The sequence below is a fragment of the Somniosus microcephalus genome, chromosome 3, assembly GCF_052327205.1.
Source record: "Somniosus microcephalus isolate GS21.2 chromosome 3, FLI_Smic_1.0, whole genome shotgun sequence".
Lineage (NCBI taxonomy): Eukaryota > Metazoa > Chordata > Chondrichthyes > Squaliformes > Somniosidae > Somniosus > Somniosus microcephalus.
Window position 1 is genome coordinate 127,673,842 of NC_140989.1, and position 17,392 is coordinate 127,691,233.

A 17,392-nucleotide genomic window follows, 5' to 3' on the forward strand; every position below is an offset into this window, starting at 1 on the left:
GCCAAGATCATGGCTGCATCTTTACTCAGACCCCGTCCTTTTTCTTGCAGGGCAAGCTGGTGCATAGTAGGAGACAGCAGCAATGGACCAGGGGAGGCTGGCCTCACCTTCAAGCCCTGACCGATCTGTATTACATCTGCCAAATCTCTGCCCACTCACTTAGCCTGTCTATGTCCTTTTGCAGGTTTTTTATGTCCTCCTCACTCACTGCTTTCCCTCCCATCTTTGTATCGTCGGCAAACTTGGATATGTTGCACTCGGTCCCTTCCTCCAAATTGTTAATATAGATTGTAAAGAGTTGGGGTCCCAGCACTGACCCCTGCGGAACACCACTAGTTACTGATTGCCAGCCCGAGAACAAACCATTTATCCCAACTCTTTGTTTTCTGTTAGATAGCCAATCTTCCACCCATGCCAATATATTATCCCCAATCCCGTGATTTTTTATCTTGATCAGTAATCTTTTGTGTGGAACCTTGTCAAATGCCTTTTGGAAGTCCAAATACATTACATCCACTGGTTCCCCTTTATCCACCCTGTATGTTACATCCTCAAAGAATTTGAGCAAATTTGTCAAACATGACTTCCCCTTCGTAAAACCATGCTGAGTCTGTCCTATTAAATTATGTTTATCCAAATACTCTGTTACTGTTTCCTTAATAATGGACTCCAGCATTTTGCCAACCACAGATGTTAGGCTAACTGGTCCATAGTTTCCAGCTTTTTGTCTACTTCCCTTCTTAAATAAGGGTGTTACATTAGCAGTTTTCCAATCTGCCGGGACCTTTCCTGAGTCCAGGGAGTTCTGGAAAATGATCACCAATGCATCCACAATCCCTACCGCCACTTCTCTCAAGACCCTAGGATGTAGGCCATCAGGTCCGGGGGATTTATCCGCCTTAAGTCCCATTATTTTACTGAGTACCATCTCCTTAGTGATTTTAATCGTGTTTAGCTCCTCCCCCCCCCCCATTGCCCCCTGTTTGTCCAGTGTTGGGATATTTTTAGTGTCCTCTACTGTAAAGACTGATACAAAATATTTGTTCAGCGTCTTTGCCATCGCCATGTTCCCCACCACTAGTTTCCCGGTCCCATCCTCTAAGGGACCAACGTTCACTTTGGCCACCCCTTTTCTTTTTATATAGTTGTAGAAACTCTTGCTATCTGTTTTTATATTTTTTGCTAGTTTACTTTCATAATCTATCTTCCCTTTCTTAATTAATCTTTTAGTTATTGTTTGCTGGCTTTTAAATGCTTCCCAATCTTCTATCCTCCCACTAGATTTGGCTACTTTATATGCCCTTGTTTTCAGTCGAATACTATATCGTACTAGTGTTTGGTTCACTGCCACACCTCTTCTAGGAATGCCTACCTTGAAGAAGTTCTGCTCTTCTCTTCGACGGGATCTCCGTTTGGCTCTTCAACCTTGTTCTTTTCTTTCCAGTTTTGAAGAAGGGTCCAACCTGAAACGTCAACTCAAATTTCTCTCCACGGATGTTGCCTGACCCGCTGAGTTTTTCCAGCATTTTCTGTTGTTATTTCGGATTTCCAACATCTGCAGTATTTTGCTATCGTACTATCCTTTATTAGTTTACTAAGCCACGGATGGCTGTCTTTTCTTTTACTTCCCTTTTTCCTCAGTGGAATATATTTATCTTGAAAGATGTGAAATATCTCCTTGAATGTAGACCACTGCTCTTGTACCGTCTTACACTTTAATCTGTTTTCCCAGTCCACTTTAGTCAATTCTACTCTCATACCTTCATAGTCTCCTTTATTTAAGCTTAGTACGCTGGTTTGAGATCTAACTCTCTCACCCTCAAACTGAATTTGGAATTCAACCATATTATGGTCACTCATTCCAAGGGGATCCTTTACTAGGACATTTTTTATTAATCCTGTCTCATTACACAGGACCAGATCTAAGATTGCCTGCCCCCTGGTTGGTTCAGTTACATACTGCTCAAGGAACCCATCCCTAATACACTCTATGAACTCTTCCTCAATGCTGCCATGCCCAATTTGATTAGTCCAGTCAATATGAAAGTTAAAATCCCCCATGATTATAGCTGTTCCCTTATTACAAGCCCCAACTATTTCCTGATTTATACTCCGAACAACAGAGTTGCAACTGTTAGGAGGCCTATTGACTACGCCCACTAGTGACTTTTTCCCCTTATTATTCCTTATCTCCACCCAAACTGTTTCACTATCCTGATCCTTTGACCCAATATCATTTCTGACTATTGCAGTGATTCCATCCTTGATTAACATAGCAACCCCACCTCCCTTTCCTTCCTGTCTGTCCTTCCTAATTGTCAAATACCCTTGTATGTTTAGTTCCCAGTCATGATTATCTTGCAGCCATGTTTCCGTAATGGCCACCAGATCATACCCATGTGTAGTTATTTGCACCGTCAACTCGTCAATTTTGTTACGAATGCTGCGTGCATTCAGATAAAGAACTTTCAAATATGTTTTCTGACAATTTATTCCTGCTTTTACCCCTTTTACTACTTTACCTTTATCATTATACATTCTGTCCCTTCCTGACACGCTCTGGTTTTTAATTCCCCCACTGCTACCTTGCTCTATTGCCTTCTCCGCTGTCATTTTTATTTTTCGCTCTCTTAAAACCTCCCCCCCACTAATTAGTTTAAAGCCCTCTCTACAGCCCTAGTTATTCGATTCGCCAGGATTCTAGTCCCAGCACTGGCCAAGTGAAGTCCGTCCCAACGGAACAGCTCTCTCCTGTCCCAGTACTGATGCCAGTGTCCCAGGAAGCAAAACCCATTTCTCCCACACCAGTCTTTGAGCCACGCATTTAACTCTCTAATTTTATTTACCCTAGCCAAATTTGCACGTGGCTCAGGTAGCAATCCAGAGATTATTACTCTTGTGGTTCTGCTTTTTAATTTGGCCCCTAGCTGCTCAAACTCCCTCAGCAGAACCTCCTTCCTTGTCCTATCTATGGCGTTGGTACCAACATGGGCCACGACAACTGGATCCTCCCCCTCCCACTCCAAGTTTCTCTCCAGCCCAGAGGAGATGTCCTTAACCCTGGCACCGGGCAGGCAACACAGCCTTCGGGACTCTTGCTCTCGGCTGCAAAGAACTCTATCTATCCCCCTAACGATACTATCCCCTACCACTACAACATTTCTTTTAACTCCCCCCCACTTGAATGGCCCCTCGCTCCACGGTGCTGTGGCCAGGTTGCTCATCCTCCCCGCAGTCCCCGTTCCCATCCTCACAGGGAGTAAGAGCCTCAAATCTGTTGGACAAGAGCAAGGGCTGCGGCTCCTCCAACACTACCTCCTGGATCCCCGTACCTGCCTCACTTCTAGTCACACCATCCTGACCCTGGCCACGGACTACATCTGAATTAATTAATCTAATTGGTGTGACTACCTCCTGATACACAGAGTCCAGGTAATTCTCCCCCTCCCTGATGTGTCTCAGTGTTTGGAGCTCGGACTCCAGCTCTTCAACACGGAGCCGGATTTCCTCGAGCAGCCAACACTTACTGCAAATGTGATCACTGTGAGCATCAATGGTGTCCACCAGCTCCCACATATTGCAGCAACAACACATCACCTGATCTCCCATTCTATGTAATTAATTAAATTTATTAATATTATTTTTAAATACCCGCTGCCCTGATTCTAGATGATGAATATCACACCTTAGAAACTATAAACCACAGAGTTTAAGCTTAAAAAAGAGAGAAATACTTACCAACCAATCACTTACCCACTTTCTGGTGATGTCACACTTGGATTACTTTTTACCTTTCTCCTTCCCTCCGAGTTCCGAGTTTGGAGACTGGTACGCCTTACCTGGTCTCTGGGGCCTTTTATAGCCCCGCTCTGCTGCTCGAGATTCCCGCCGACGCTGTGAGGCCTTACCTGGTCTCTGGGGCCTTTTATAGCCCTGCTCTGCTGCTCGAGATTCCCGCCGACGCTGTGAGGCCTTACCTGGTCTCTGGGGCCTTTTATAGCCCCGCTCTGCCGCTCGAGATTCCCGCCGACGCTGTGAGGCCTTACCTGGTCTCTGGGGCCTTTTATAGCCCCGCTCTGCTGCTCGAGATTCCCGCCGACGCTGTGAGGCCTTACCTGGTCTCTGGGGCCTTTTATAGCCCCGCTCTGCTGCTCGAGATTCCCGCCGACGTTGTGAGGCCTTACCTGGTCTCTGGGGCCTTTTATAGCCCCGCTCTGCCGCTCGAGATTCCCACTGATGCTGTGAGGCCTTACCGGGTCTCTGAGGCCTTTTATAGCCTCGCTCTGCCGCTCGAGATTCCCGCCAACGCTGTGAGGCCTTACCTGGTCTCTGGGGCCTTTTATAGCCCTGCTCTGTCGCTCAAGATTCCCGCCGACGCTGTGAGCTCCAGGACCCAGCAGGCTGCAGCAACGCGAGGGGGGTAGGGAAGCTCGGGGGCCTTCTCCCCAGAGGGAGAGTATGGCCTCGAGTCCTGCTAGAGTGAGCGCAGAAGAGGTGTGGCTCCTTGCTCCTTGCCCAGGCGGAGCAAAGGCACACTGAGCTCATGGCTGCAGTGGCAAGGATGCCCGAATCCATTGAGTCACTGGCAAGGAGTGTTCAGGACTTTGGTGCAGCACAGGCGTCTGCCACGCAAATGCTAAGTGCTGCAATGCAGTCAGTGGCTGATCTCATGCAGACGCAGATTGAGGCCACGCGAGCACTAACTGATGTCATCCTCACTGGATCGGGCAGGTTTCCCCAGGGCCCTCCCCGTGCCGCAGCTGAATTTCTCCCCCTAAGAGTGTTAAAAAAACAAGCCTGAAGGCTTTGGCCTAGAAATTCAGTTGGTAGCGCCAGCCGTTAGCGCCTTAAGAGGGCGATAAGTGGGGCGCGAAGTGGCTAGTGCCCGGGCGTGGCGCTATCTGCGACTCTCGCGAACTTGAGTGAACATTTAGCGGCGGTGCAAAACCGCAACGCCCGCTCAGCTGCGTGCACAAATCCTGACGTCATTTCATGGTGCAACGCCCTTGGTGCGCCCCGCACCGGAACTTCAGTGGCGCCCCCCTTCTTTCCGCCTGGCGCTCCCAGCAACTGTTTGAGTGGAACGGTTCCCAGTCGCTGTGGGGCTGGGGGGGGGGGGCTATTTGAACGGGGCTCTTCCTGCATTCTTTGTGGTAGCCATTTTGGACCATTCCTTCTGTGTGAGAGAGAGAGAGATTTGTAGCGAGACAAAGGGAGAGAGCTTTCTGCTTTGACTCAGCGCTTGCACAGGTACTTCTGGCTTCAGCCCAGAGCTTAGCAATTGGATTGATTTTTCAGTGCCATAGCCTTGAGTGGCCACATATAATGGGGGCTGCAATGGTTGGAAACGTTGGGTTTCTCCATTGCATTGAGAGGGCTCAGAGACGCCGAGAGAGAGTGCCAATCATGGCCAGATGGAGGAGGGCCAACAGGCATCGGCACAGGAGGCCTTACCCTCCCAGGGTATACCGCCAGCACTTCCCCTACCTCAACATGTCTGAGGAGCAGTGCATTCGGAGGCTTCGATTCAGAAGGGAGGTGGTCACTGAGATCTGCCACCTGCTTCAGAGAGATCTGCAGCCTAAGCTGAGGAGCAGGAAGTCTCTGTCGGTGGCAGTGAAGGTGACAGTGGCTCTCAACTTCTATGCCACCGGCTCCTTCCAATCCGCTACTGGGGACATTGCCAATGTCTCCCAGTTCGCGGTGCATTGCTGCATCCGCCAGGTCACGAATGCCCTCTTCAAAAGGAGACATCGGTACATTTCCTACCCCATGAACCTGGACAAGCAGCAGGAGCGCGCAATGGGATTTGCAAGAATAGCGGGCTTCCCCATGGTCCAGGGCGCCATTGACTGCGTGCATGTGGCTTTGCGGGTGCCGCAAGAGAATGCCGAGGATTACCGCAACCGGAAGGGGTTCCATTCATTAAACGTGCAGTTGGTGTGTGACCACAGGCAGCTGATACTAGCTGTCAATGCCCGCTTTCCAGGCAGCAGCCACGACGCCTTCATCCTGCGCCAGACTTCTGTGGCAGACATTTTCGAAGCCCCAGCTCACCCAGGAGGCTGGCTTCTCGGGGACAAGGGCTATCCTTTGTGCACCTGGCTGATGACCCCGCTCCGTGTGCCCAGCACCCCTGCTGAAGAGCGATACAATGACAGCCATCAAGCGACCAGGAACATCATTGAGCATACAATCGGCGTGCTAAAGCAACAGTTCCGCTGTCTGGACCATTCCGGGGGACCCCTTCAGTACTCGCCTGAGTGAGTCTCCCATTTCGTTGTAGTGTGCTGCATGCTGCACAACCTGGCTATCCTCAGGACTCAGCCACTGCCAGTAGACATTGGAGGACCACCAGAGGAGGAGGAGGAGGAGGAGGACCAAGACGGGAGGGAGGCACAAAGTGCAAGGGCCGTCCGTCAGCGGCTTATTGCAAGTCGGTTCTAGGTCCCCTCTCAGGGAATGGCTTGTGCCATTGAAAGAACATGAATGGACCCACTCCGCAAACCCTGAGCCGGTCAAGGCAACAAATAGTTCAAAGTGCAAACATGCACAATCTGAATAAAGGCAATTATTTATTTAGCAAACTCTGTGCCCTTCCCGCATGACAAACAAATACAGAGAAACCCCCAAAAAAAGTCAGACACATAACTGGCTCTCACAACCTGGAGACAATGAACAAAAGAGTTAAATAAAAATGACCATGATCCTCGGCCTTCACAAAAAAAAACACAGCATTTTGCCACACCTCCTACTTTTTGGCCTGCGAGGGTGATCTGCCTCGCTTGCGAGATTGGCCCCTTCCCGCCCTGCAGCTCCTCCGCAATGGGACCCCAGTGGCTGCAGCAAGGCTGGGGGAAGGCTGCTGAGGGTCAGATAGTGAGTTGGCAGATGCCCTTGGGGGACGGCCTGTACCAGCTCTGGGCCTGGAGGGCCCGGCTGCTGACTGCTCCATCTCTGTTTGGGTGGCAGCAGTCTGTCCTACGGGTGGGGGCAGCTGCAGTGGAGGAGTGACAATGTTGGCAGCAGGAATGCTGCCAACCTGACAGAGCACAGGCACTCCCTGGTCGGATGAGACACTGGCACTCGCACAGGGCAGCACTGAAGCATGCGCAGCAATCTGCTGAAGCACAGACTGCTGGCCTGCTGTGGCGCGGCGAGGGCCCCGGCGAATCCTGCCCGATCCAGCGAGGGTGGCAGCAGTTAGTGCTCGTGTGGCCCTGATCTGCGTCTGCATCAGACCAGCCATTGACTGCATGGCACGACTAAGCACTTGGCTGGAAGCTGCGTGTGCTGCACCGAAGTCCTGCAGACTCCTTGCCTGTGCTGCACCGACGTCCTGCAGATGCCTTGCCTGTGCTGCCCCGAATTCCTGTACACTCCTTGCCAGTGACTCTATGGAGTCAGGCATCCTTGCCACTGCAGCCATGAGCTCAGTGTGCCTGCGCTCCGCCTGGGCACCCATTTCAGCAAGGAGCCGCACCTCCTCTGCCCTCACTGTAGCAGGGCTGGAGGCAACACTCTCCCTCCGGGGAGCAGGCCACCGAGCTTCCCTACCCCCCCAGTGTTGCTGCAGCCCGCTGGGCCCCGGAGCTTCACCCTCCTCAGACCCTTCCCCCTGCTCCCCTCCAGGGAAGATGTGTCCCCATCATGGCCATGGGCTGCCTCGGCTGAGAGTTTCACTGATGCTCCAGCTTCCTCTTCCTCCTCCTCGCCTTCTGATTCACTCACAGTGGCAGCTTGAGGGCCCGCCTTCTCACCTGGCAAATCAGCATCTGAAAGCAGGGAGGTACAAGAGTTGCTTTAGCGTGAGGACAGGGCGGCAGCGAGGGAGGCATGAGTGCTGCAATGCACTGCATTGGTTCGATAGTGGCAAAGGATGCTGGTGTGAGGCACAAGTGGAAAGAGAGAGGTCAAAAAGGTGATGATCTTACCATTGCTGTAGAGAACGGGGTCGGCATCTCCAGTGGCGACGGGGCCAATCAGCCGGCCTGCCATAATCCGTTCCACTCGCTGCTCCAGATCGCTGAGGTCTTTAAGTTCAGGACGGCCTCCCCCGGTCTGTTGCTGCTGCCTCCTATTGTGGGCCAGCTTGCCCTGCAAGAGAAAGGATGGGCTCCGAGTACAGTGTGAAGCCCTGATCTTGGCTGCACTGCCTCCCATGGTGGAATAGCCCTGACAGTGTCAAGCCCTGATCTTGGCTGCACTGCCTCCCATGGTCGATTAGCCCTTACAGTGTGTAAAGTGGTGAATGTGCATGTGAGTTTCATGCGAGGCCCATAGGTGTTGGATGGGGGCTGGGCATTGGGGCTTTCAGGACTCTTTGGCCATAAAGTGAGGTGCACATGCAGGGATGAAGAGGATACTGGAAAGGGTACTCACCCTGACAACCCGAGTGAGGTCGTTGAACTTCTTCCCGCATTGCGTTGGGGTCCTGGGTACCATGCTGCTGGAGGTCACGCTGTGTGCCACCTCCCTCCAAGCTTTTCTATATTCGTTGGGCAGCGGCCTCCTGCCACTGTCAGGAAAGAGGATAGGTCGCCTGCGCTCCACTGTGCCAACCAGAACCTTCAGGGCCCCCTCACTGAAGCGCTGCGCTCGCTCCCTGGCCCTCTCCATGGTTGTAGGCGTAACGATGTCGCAGCAGGTCTGTTCAGGCCTAGAATCAGGGCTCCAATGTGCAGGGCATGGCTGCAAGCCAAATCGACCCTCCCCCTTTAAGAGGTGACCGGCGCCAGCGTGTCTGCCTGCAATCGCTAACTGGCCGCACCTGCGCTGTGCTGCGCCCGCCCTCGGTGGTAGCGCCTCGGCTCGCTGGCTTAGCACCTTAGGATGGTCGTGCACCACCTGCTTTAGTGCAGCAACAACCTCTTGGGGCGATGCAACTCAATTTCGCTGAAGGTGGCGCGAAGTTGCGCCGGGCGCTAAATCTAGTGCACGCTCTACTGTAGCGCCCCAAACGTGGTGATACTGAATTTCTAGGCCTTTGTGTCTTAATGCGAGGAGCATTCGTAATAAGGTGGATGAATTAGCTGCGCAAATAGATGTAAACGGATATGATATGATTGGGATTAAGGAAACATGGCTCCAGGGTGACCAAGGCTGGGAACTCAACATTGTAAGGCTCGCAAAATTATACAAGTTCCCCCAAAGTAAGAAAAGAAGAGATATTGGACTGTTTGAATTAATATTGGGCCAAAGGGGCCTAAAATCAAAACCCCAGGAAGATTTGGCTAGTTTTAAAAGGCATGTTCAGGCCTGTGGAAAACTGTGACAAAGGGGAGGTGGGATGGGCCCCCGAAACAGACAGTTTGAGTATTGGATCATCTGGGTATGTTCTGGGCCACCCCAACCTTTCTACATAAAGACAATAAAAACTGTTCCTGCCGAAACTTAGAGCCACCAAGAACATGAATAAAACAATACATGCCAACAGTCAACAAAAGCAAACATGGCCCCAGCAGGAAAAGACAATCAAACAGCAGTTTAAAACCCATCAGAAAGATTTCCAAAACGCTTTACACATTTTGAACTGGTTTCAAGGCAATCCCGAAACTAGTTAAAGGCCAATTAAAGATAGATGGGCCATCCCCGAAGCTTGTTTAAGATTTAAAACATATTAAAAATAACGAGCCCGCCAAAACTTAACAAAAGAACCAGAGATTTGGCGGTCAGATAAGCCAGGCCTCAAAACAGTATAATTGAGGCCTGCTTGTCCAGCGAAACAGACAGTTCACAGTACAGTTCAGTGAAACAGTCAGATGTTGGTTCAAGTTCATCGACAAGACAGCACGGTAACATCCAGGAGAGATCAACATCATCGCTGTGTTTGAAAGACAGTACAGTTCAAACGGACACTTGAAGAAAGAAGAACAAAACAGAAGGAAATGGAAATCGCGGCAACCAAAGGCCTCAAGAAACCAACAACTACCAATATTACCACCAACCAGGTAATAGTGGGCCACCGTGACCAACAAGAAACCAACCACCGAGAATTCAAAAATCACAAACTTGTTTCCACTCTACAGGCTAGTCTGACTTACCCCTGGGTAAGATTTGACACATTAGACCCTAAGAACTTTACCTAACCAAAGAAAGTTGGGTACTTACCCGATAAATCCAACTATGCAGCTAACCGCATCAGCGGACAGACCAAGACTGAAGACTCAACGCAGGTGCAGTCTTCCACCACATCCGGGGTACGGCAGGCCCCAACCGCCACAACTAAAGAGAACCCCGAAATTGCGAACCTCTACAATCTGTCAAGAAAGTCATTTGGTGAGCATTTCCTGGTCCTCTGGATTTCAACCTAGTTAGGATAGTGGGGTTGGGAGGGTAAGGGATTTGGTCTATTGTAATTCTCCCTCGCATATTTCTAGTGTTCCCCCTTTTAGAGTGATAAGATTTATTGTATTGTATATTCTCCTGTCTCAAAAATAAAGATCTCAATTCTTTTGATCAACCCAGGTGTCTGTTGCAATTTCATTACAACCCCCAAATAAGTCCAAAGTCTAGAACCAAAGGAGTGGGAACGATTCAAACTGCTCAGGGAGTCAGAGGTGAAGCTGACCAGACACACCACCCCTTACAGAAAATGGCGAGCGCGACAGGACTTTGGCAGAAGGAATGTAATGCAATAGACCCTGTGTTTGATGAAAGAACGAAGATGGAAGAGAGGATTTCCTCTTACGTTTTTGAGAAAGTGAATATCACCAAGAAATGGGTGACCAGTCTGTTGCATGCTGGGTGTCCCATGGACGCTGCAGCCAAATGGACTGAGAGCAAGGATCATAAGAAGTTGGTAGAGAAGGCCATCTGGTTGGTCTGTGCCCTCCGACAGATCCAGCTTTTAGATCAGCAGGTTAAAACTTTGACAGCAGAGCTGCAGGAGGCAGCCAAACTGTCTCAGGCAAGAGCTACAGCAGGGGAAGAACTATTGCAGGAATTACAAGCCCAAAATCAAGAGAAATTACAGCTAGTAGAGAAACACAGAAACAGGCAGGAGTATTTTAGGTGTCAAGTCACCGAAGCAAAAAGCAATGAGCTAGTACTGAAAGAGGAGAACGCTCACCTAACCAGACATTTAAAGGAACAGGAGGAAAGGTTCAGAGATGTGAAGGCAGTTTATAAAGTAGCAAGCACTAGGGATTTTGAAGCGGGAGATCACGGCCCCTGTCAAAAGCAGATAGACAGCTTAAAACTTGCTCTGTTCAGGGCAAAAGGCATGGTGTAAGATTCGAAATTTTCAGCAAAAATCACGCAAGAAAACCGGATAAAATAAGACTGTTTATTGACCAAAGTAAGCTTGCACAGAAAAACCTTTGATAAAAGGGCATACAAAATGGCCGCCGGGCCCCGTGATCAGTTTCTGACCCATTTTATTTCTGTTACTGCAAGCCAGACAGGCTTGTGGATTGAAGACAGTAAGCCCGCGAAAGCCAGTATCTGGAAACTGAAACTCAGAGAAACAGCATACATATTCAATGAATTCTAAGTACAGGATGGGGCCCATCAAGATATGGGCGGACAATGCAAAAACACTTATACCCATTTATTGTACAAAGGAGAAACCGTTTAGCAGCCATCAAGGAAAATCTCCGGACCGATCAATATGCGAACCGAGTCGCGGTGACAATGAAAAAGACATTAAAAGACATTATCGGCCAGGAAGGCCAGTTTAAGTTATCACCGGCTCCGTTACAAGACAAAGCGCCCCTGCAGAGATGTCTGCCCTCCAAAATTAATACAAAGACAGGACTATGATTTGGCGGGAGATAAGACTGTCCCAAAAGGGTATAACTATGGATTGAAAGTCCATCTAAGTTACTGGAACAACTTCGGACTTCTTCCTCGACTTCTGCTACGCTGGGCGACTTCAGACTTCTACTTCTTCAAGGACTCCTTCTACAAGGAACGAACAAAGGACGGACGGTGCCAGGCTAGGTGCCTCTTCCACTTCGGCAGATGCGGAATCGATGAAGACGTTTTCGTCTTTTTAAAGACGGACGACTTCGGTGAAAAGACAACGTGGTCGGTGTTCAGCCGAACAAGGCTCGGCCACGACGAGGGTGGCCCGGGTACTGGGGTCGGGAGATCATCGACGACCCAGGCCGACGGAGAAGAAACCCTCTGGAGAACCGGCGATCCAGGCCGGAAAGATTCTTCCATGTACATGCACTTCTTCAACAGCCTGCATCTGAGGTCTGCTCCATGAACCCAAATCCACGATAGTGGATCTCAACCCTGACGAGCGCTCATCGAGGCTGTGTCTACCCCACCGCCTCGAGGGAGAGAGAATATCGACTGCGCCAGAAGCTTCCAAATCCACGTGACGACGGAAAGCGGTGCCAAAAGGCTGCGAACCCCCCTTTTTCGCGATTACAAGAGTGGTGAGCATGATCCCAAGTTCCCCAGGTCGAAACTTAGTTTAGGTATAGGGGAGGGAGTTAAGGGTAATCGTAATGTGTTTCCCCTTTTACGATGTGCCGTGTGTTTCCCATTTCCATAGAGTTAAGTTCATAAATTTGTGTATGATTATAGTAACTTTAATCTGTGCCTATGACATGTATTTTGTAATGCTTCAAACTGTTTAAAAATAAAAGCATCCATTTCGTGCTATTCAACCTGGTCTACTGAGTTCTTTCTCTGCACTACTGTTCTCTGCATCTAAGTCCAAGGTCTAGAACCGTAGGGGGAGTGGGTCGAACCACTCAAGGGTAATTATTGCACGAAGCCTGGCAGGAGACCAGAACGAGCAAGAGAAACCCCCTACAATGGTATGCCTAGTAAGCCCGGGTGCGGCCCGGGTAGACTTGGAAGTAGAAGTAGAAATTGTTCAGACATCACCAGTGGCGCTGGGGAACAACCCGGTTGAGCAGCAGGAGGGACAAGCAATCTGTAGGAAGGGCAGGGAGGAGTGCACACCACCACCACCTGTGGCACTGGGTTTTGACTCGGTTTGGCAGCAGGCAGAAGTGGGCAAACAAATGCAGGAAAGGTCGGAGCCGGGGCCGATGTGCCCGGCTCGACAGCAAAAGTTTGGCGCACCCGGGGTTGGTGGGGGCCAGGGGCCCCTTGAAAGCCAATTCTTGATTCCCCATGGGACCCAACAGTTTAGGGCTATGGTAAGCCACCTGAACAAACTCATCCACAAGGGAGACCCCTCAGTCCACTTTATGGAAGTGGAACAAGCAGCAGGCATCAATGAGTGCGACGACTCAGAAATGGCCAAGATGCTTCTGTTCACCTTGGATGGCAAGCTGTACCAGTCCCTCTCTGCTGAGTGCAAGAAGGGACAGGGAGGGTATGCTGCCATCCGGTATCAAGTTCTGGAGGTGATGGGGATGAATGATGGTAGTCCGTTCTCCCGGGTGGAGAAGACTACCCAGTTAGCAGGGGAGACCCCACAGGCTTTCGCAGACAGGCTGTGGCCTGTGTACAGGAGTGCCTGTAATGGGGATCTTGACCGGGCTAACTTGAACCAGGATGAGCTGGCTCACTTGCTCCGGAGTCTGGTGGCAAACAGCTTGCCACAGATCAGAGCCAAGGCCGAGCTGTGGTTCAACCCAAAGGGCCCCCAAGTCACCGAGGAGACAGTGGTCAGACAACTGACCCTGGCTTACCGCAACGGTAAAGGGGTGGAAGAACCACAAGCTAAAGGGAAAGTGCATGAGTTAAAACCCGGCCAGGGTAAGAAGGAATGGCACCAGGAAGGGGGTATCCCTTCCGATACGAGGTGTAACTGCTTCGGGTGCGGGAAAAGTGGACATTGGAGAAGGGACTGTAGAAATCCTTGGAAGGATAGTGCAGGAAAGAATTCTCCAGCTCCCGCCCCAAAGACCGAAACACCGACCTCTCCCCCCACAGTTGATTCGTTAGTAGCTGCACTTCGAGTTTTGTTGGCTGGCCCAGGGAGGGTAGCCACAACCACGGGTGCTTTAACTCCATCTGCCCCACCAAACACAGACTTATGACTAGAGCCAGTGCAGCCTGTCTATCTGTGTCCCCTTGAGTACGATGTATGGAAAAGACCGCTTGTTAAGATGGAAGTGGAAAAGGTGAAAGGGACCTATCTGTTGGACACAGGAGCTTCGAGCACCATAGTCTATTCAGATAACCCCACTGCCTCACCTCTGTGTAACGGGGTCCCGTACAGCTTAGTGGGGTTCACAGGTAACGAGCAGGTTGGCTCGTTCGCTATCCCGCTGTCCATTCATTTGGGAGCACTCCACACCAAGTGGACTTGTGTTTTAATGAAGTGGGAGCAGGAAGGGAAAGGGATGCTGGGGGCTGATTTTATTATAGGCCACAGGATTCTAGTGGATCTCAGGAACCACTGTGTTGGGAGCATGCAGCGGCAAAGAGAGTGAAGTGGCAGTTATCCCATGAAAATAGGGCAAGGGGACCTTGTGTACCCTAAAACCCAAGGAGGGTTATGACCTCGAGCAAATGGTCAGTAACACTCCAGTGGAGTACCAGGCATTTGTGCGAGCACACCTCGGCGCATTTGTCACTCACAAGCATGATTGTGGGAGGGTGAATGGGGTCGAAGTAAGTGTAGATGGGGACCCCATGACCCGACCACAAAAGCAGTATAATTTCCCCAAAGAGGCGGAGGCAGACATGGAAACGGCCATGACCTCTCTGGTCAAACAGGGGGTATTGAGACCAATAGCCACCCATGTAAACTCTCCACTGTGGCCGGTTAGGAAACCGGACAACTCCTGGAGAGCCACGGTGGACTATCGAGGACTCAATAGGAACATCCCCGCCTGTGCACCCACGGTCGTAGCTGTCGCCGACCTCATTGGAAGTATTCCAGCCTCCGCGACCACCTTCACGGTGCTGGATATTTCCAACGGGTTTTGGTCCATCCCTCTACGGAGAGAGGACCAGTACAAGTTCACCTTCACGTTTAAAGGCCAACAATACACCTGGAACTGCCTACCTCAGGGGTTCCACAATAGCCCCAGTATTTTCCACCAGTGCATGGCAGATTGTTTAAAGTGCTTCAGCCAACCCCGACAGTTAGTCCAGTATGTGGACGACCTGCTCCTATTCACTGATGAAGGAGAGGAACACGGTCCACTCCTGGCTGAACTGCTGGAGTTGCTAAAGCAGGAAGGTTTTAAGGTAAACCCCAAGAAGGTACAGATCGGCCAAAAGGAAGTAAAGTTCCTAGGGCTGGCTGTACGAGCAGGGGAAAGGGCTATAGATAAAGCCAGAAGGGAAGCAGTGCAGGAGTTACCAGCCCCCAATACAGTGACAGGAGTAAGATCTTTTCTATGGCTAACCGGGTACTGCAGAGATTTTATTGAAGATTAGGCCGCCACAGCAGCCCCGCTGCTCCGACTCCTACACAAGGGAGTGGAGTGGGTTTGGGATGAGGGTTGCGAGGCAGCATTTGTAAGCCTTAAGCAAAATCTGCAGACCGCACCAGCTCTAGGGGCCATTTGGGGAGAAAGAGTTTTTCTTGGAGGTAGCAGCCAGCGGGGACAGTCTGAGTGCAGTGCTGCACCAGGAGTGGTTTACTCCTCCAGGATATTCACGGATGTGGAAAAGGGCTATTCCAACTGTGAGAGGCACCTCCTCGCCACTCACTGGGCTGTGAAGAGATCATTGATCTTCACAGGCACCTCACCCATCACCCTCCTCACCCATCACATGCCCACCCAGATGCTCCTAGATGGGAGAATTAAAGATGGGACAGTGAGCAGTGCTCGCATTGCTCGCTGGACCCTGCTTCTCTCCCAGATGGACCTAAGGGTGAAAGGTCTCTGCGAGCCAAAGCTCGCAGCCAATATGATTTATCCAGGGACGGCCCATTGAAGGGGTATGGGAAGTCAACATAGGTTTTCGGGCCGGGATACACCCCACAGGCCGCAAAATCTATGTGGACGGTTCCAGCACAGTATCTGCTGGGAAACGACTCACAGGGTGTGGAGTTTATGACCCAGGGGCAGACATTGCCCTGGCAATTAAACTCCCCAGCACCATGAGCGCCCAGCAGGCTGAACTGTCCGTGGTAGTGTATGTGATTACACACCGAAAAATTCCCTACCCCATACATGATTTGCTTGGACAGCATGTTCACGTACAGTTCATGTACGGAATACCTGGCCATCTGGTCCCTGTAGTGTATGTATTTTGCAGAAGGAACTATATTCTGCAGCCCCTGTATACTGCAGTACCAGTAGTGACCACCCCTGTATATAAACCTGTGTAGTAACTTTGCATAGTTAGTTCCAGTTTGTCTCCACTCATTAAAGACCTGTTGTAACCAACTCCTGCAGTCCATGTCTCAATTACACACGGACATAATACTGGCGACGAGCAGATCCGAACTTACCTACAGTCTGCACCACCTCATGGGGATCCATCCCTGAAGCGAAGTTGTCAGAGGTCGAGGCCAGAAGGAAGAAAGAAAAAAAAATAAAACAAATAGAAGAAACGGGCGTCGACCGTGGGTAACCGCCTCTGATTCATCGGAGTTGAAGATTTGCAGGAGAGGCTGTCAAGAGCGGGGCTTGGTTATCCTGTCGATGGTGTTCCAGCTAATCGGGCTGGTGGCAGGTAGTACACTGATCCTTCCTGGGCTGCGGCGGGCTAGAGCTCGATCGGGTGGCTTTTCAACGGGGCCGAGCAGCGTTGTCGGGAAGAGGAGAGAGAGAGAGAGAGAGAGAGAGGGTGGAGCACACAGGGCGCGGCCGGTGCTACGAAGCCGGGCAGCGTACAGACCCGAGAAGAGGGAGGAAAGTGTCCCGTAGGGTTGCTCCGGCGACGGGGAAATAAAAGAAATTAGAAGCGCAGAAAGCCGCGAGGAGCTGCAGTTTGCCACGGGAACCGCAGAGAGCGGCGTTAGCAGCAGCGCGGGGGGAAGTGCGCGAAGACCATAGGGCATCACCATCAAGGCATAAAACGCCAGCAACAGCGCTAGCAGCAGCGGAGAAGACGGAAAGAGTGGGAGGCGCCATTTTGTTAAATCGGGGAAGAAGGCAAAGCATGGGAGGCGCCATCTTAGATTTCCAAGATGCCGAAGACTGGCAATATCACTGCCTTCGATAATGCAATAGAAGACTGGACCACGTATGTGGAAAGAGTCGAAGTATATTGCGAGGCAAACGAAGTAGCCGATGAGAAAAAGGCATCGGTACTACTAAACTTAATGGGCGTAAGAACGTACGGCCTATTGCGGAACCTGATTACTCCAGCCAAACCGATGGCGAAGAGTTTTAACGAAATTGATGATATCCTACAGGAACACCTAAATCCTACACCGCTGCTGATAGCAGAAAGATTTAAATTCCACAGGAGAAATCAGCATAAAGATGATAGCAATGCTGATTATCTTACGGAACTACGCAAGCTATCAAAGCACTGCCAGTTCGGAGCA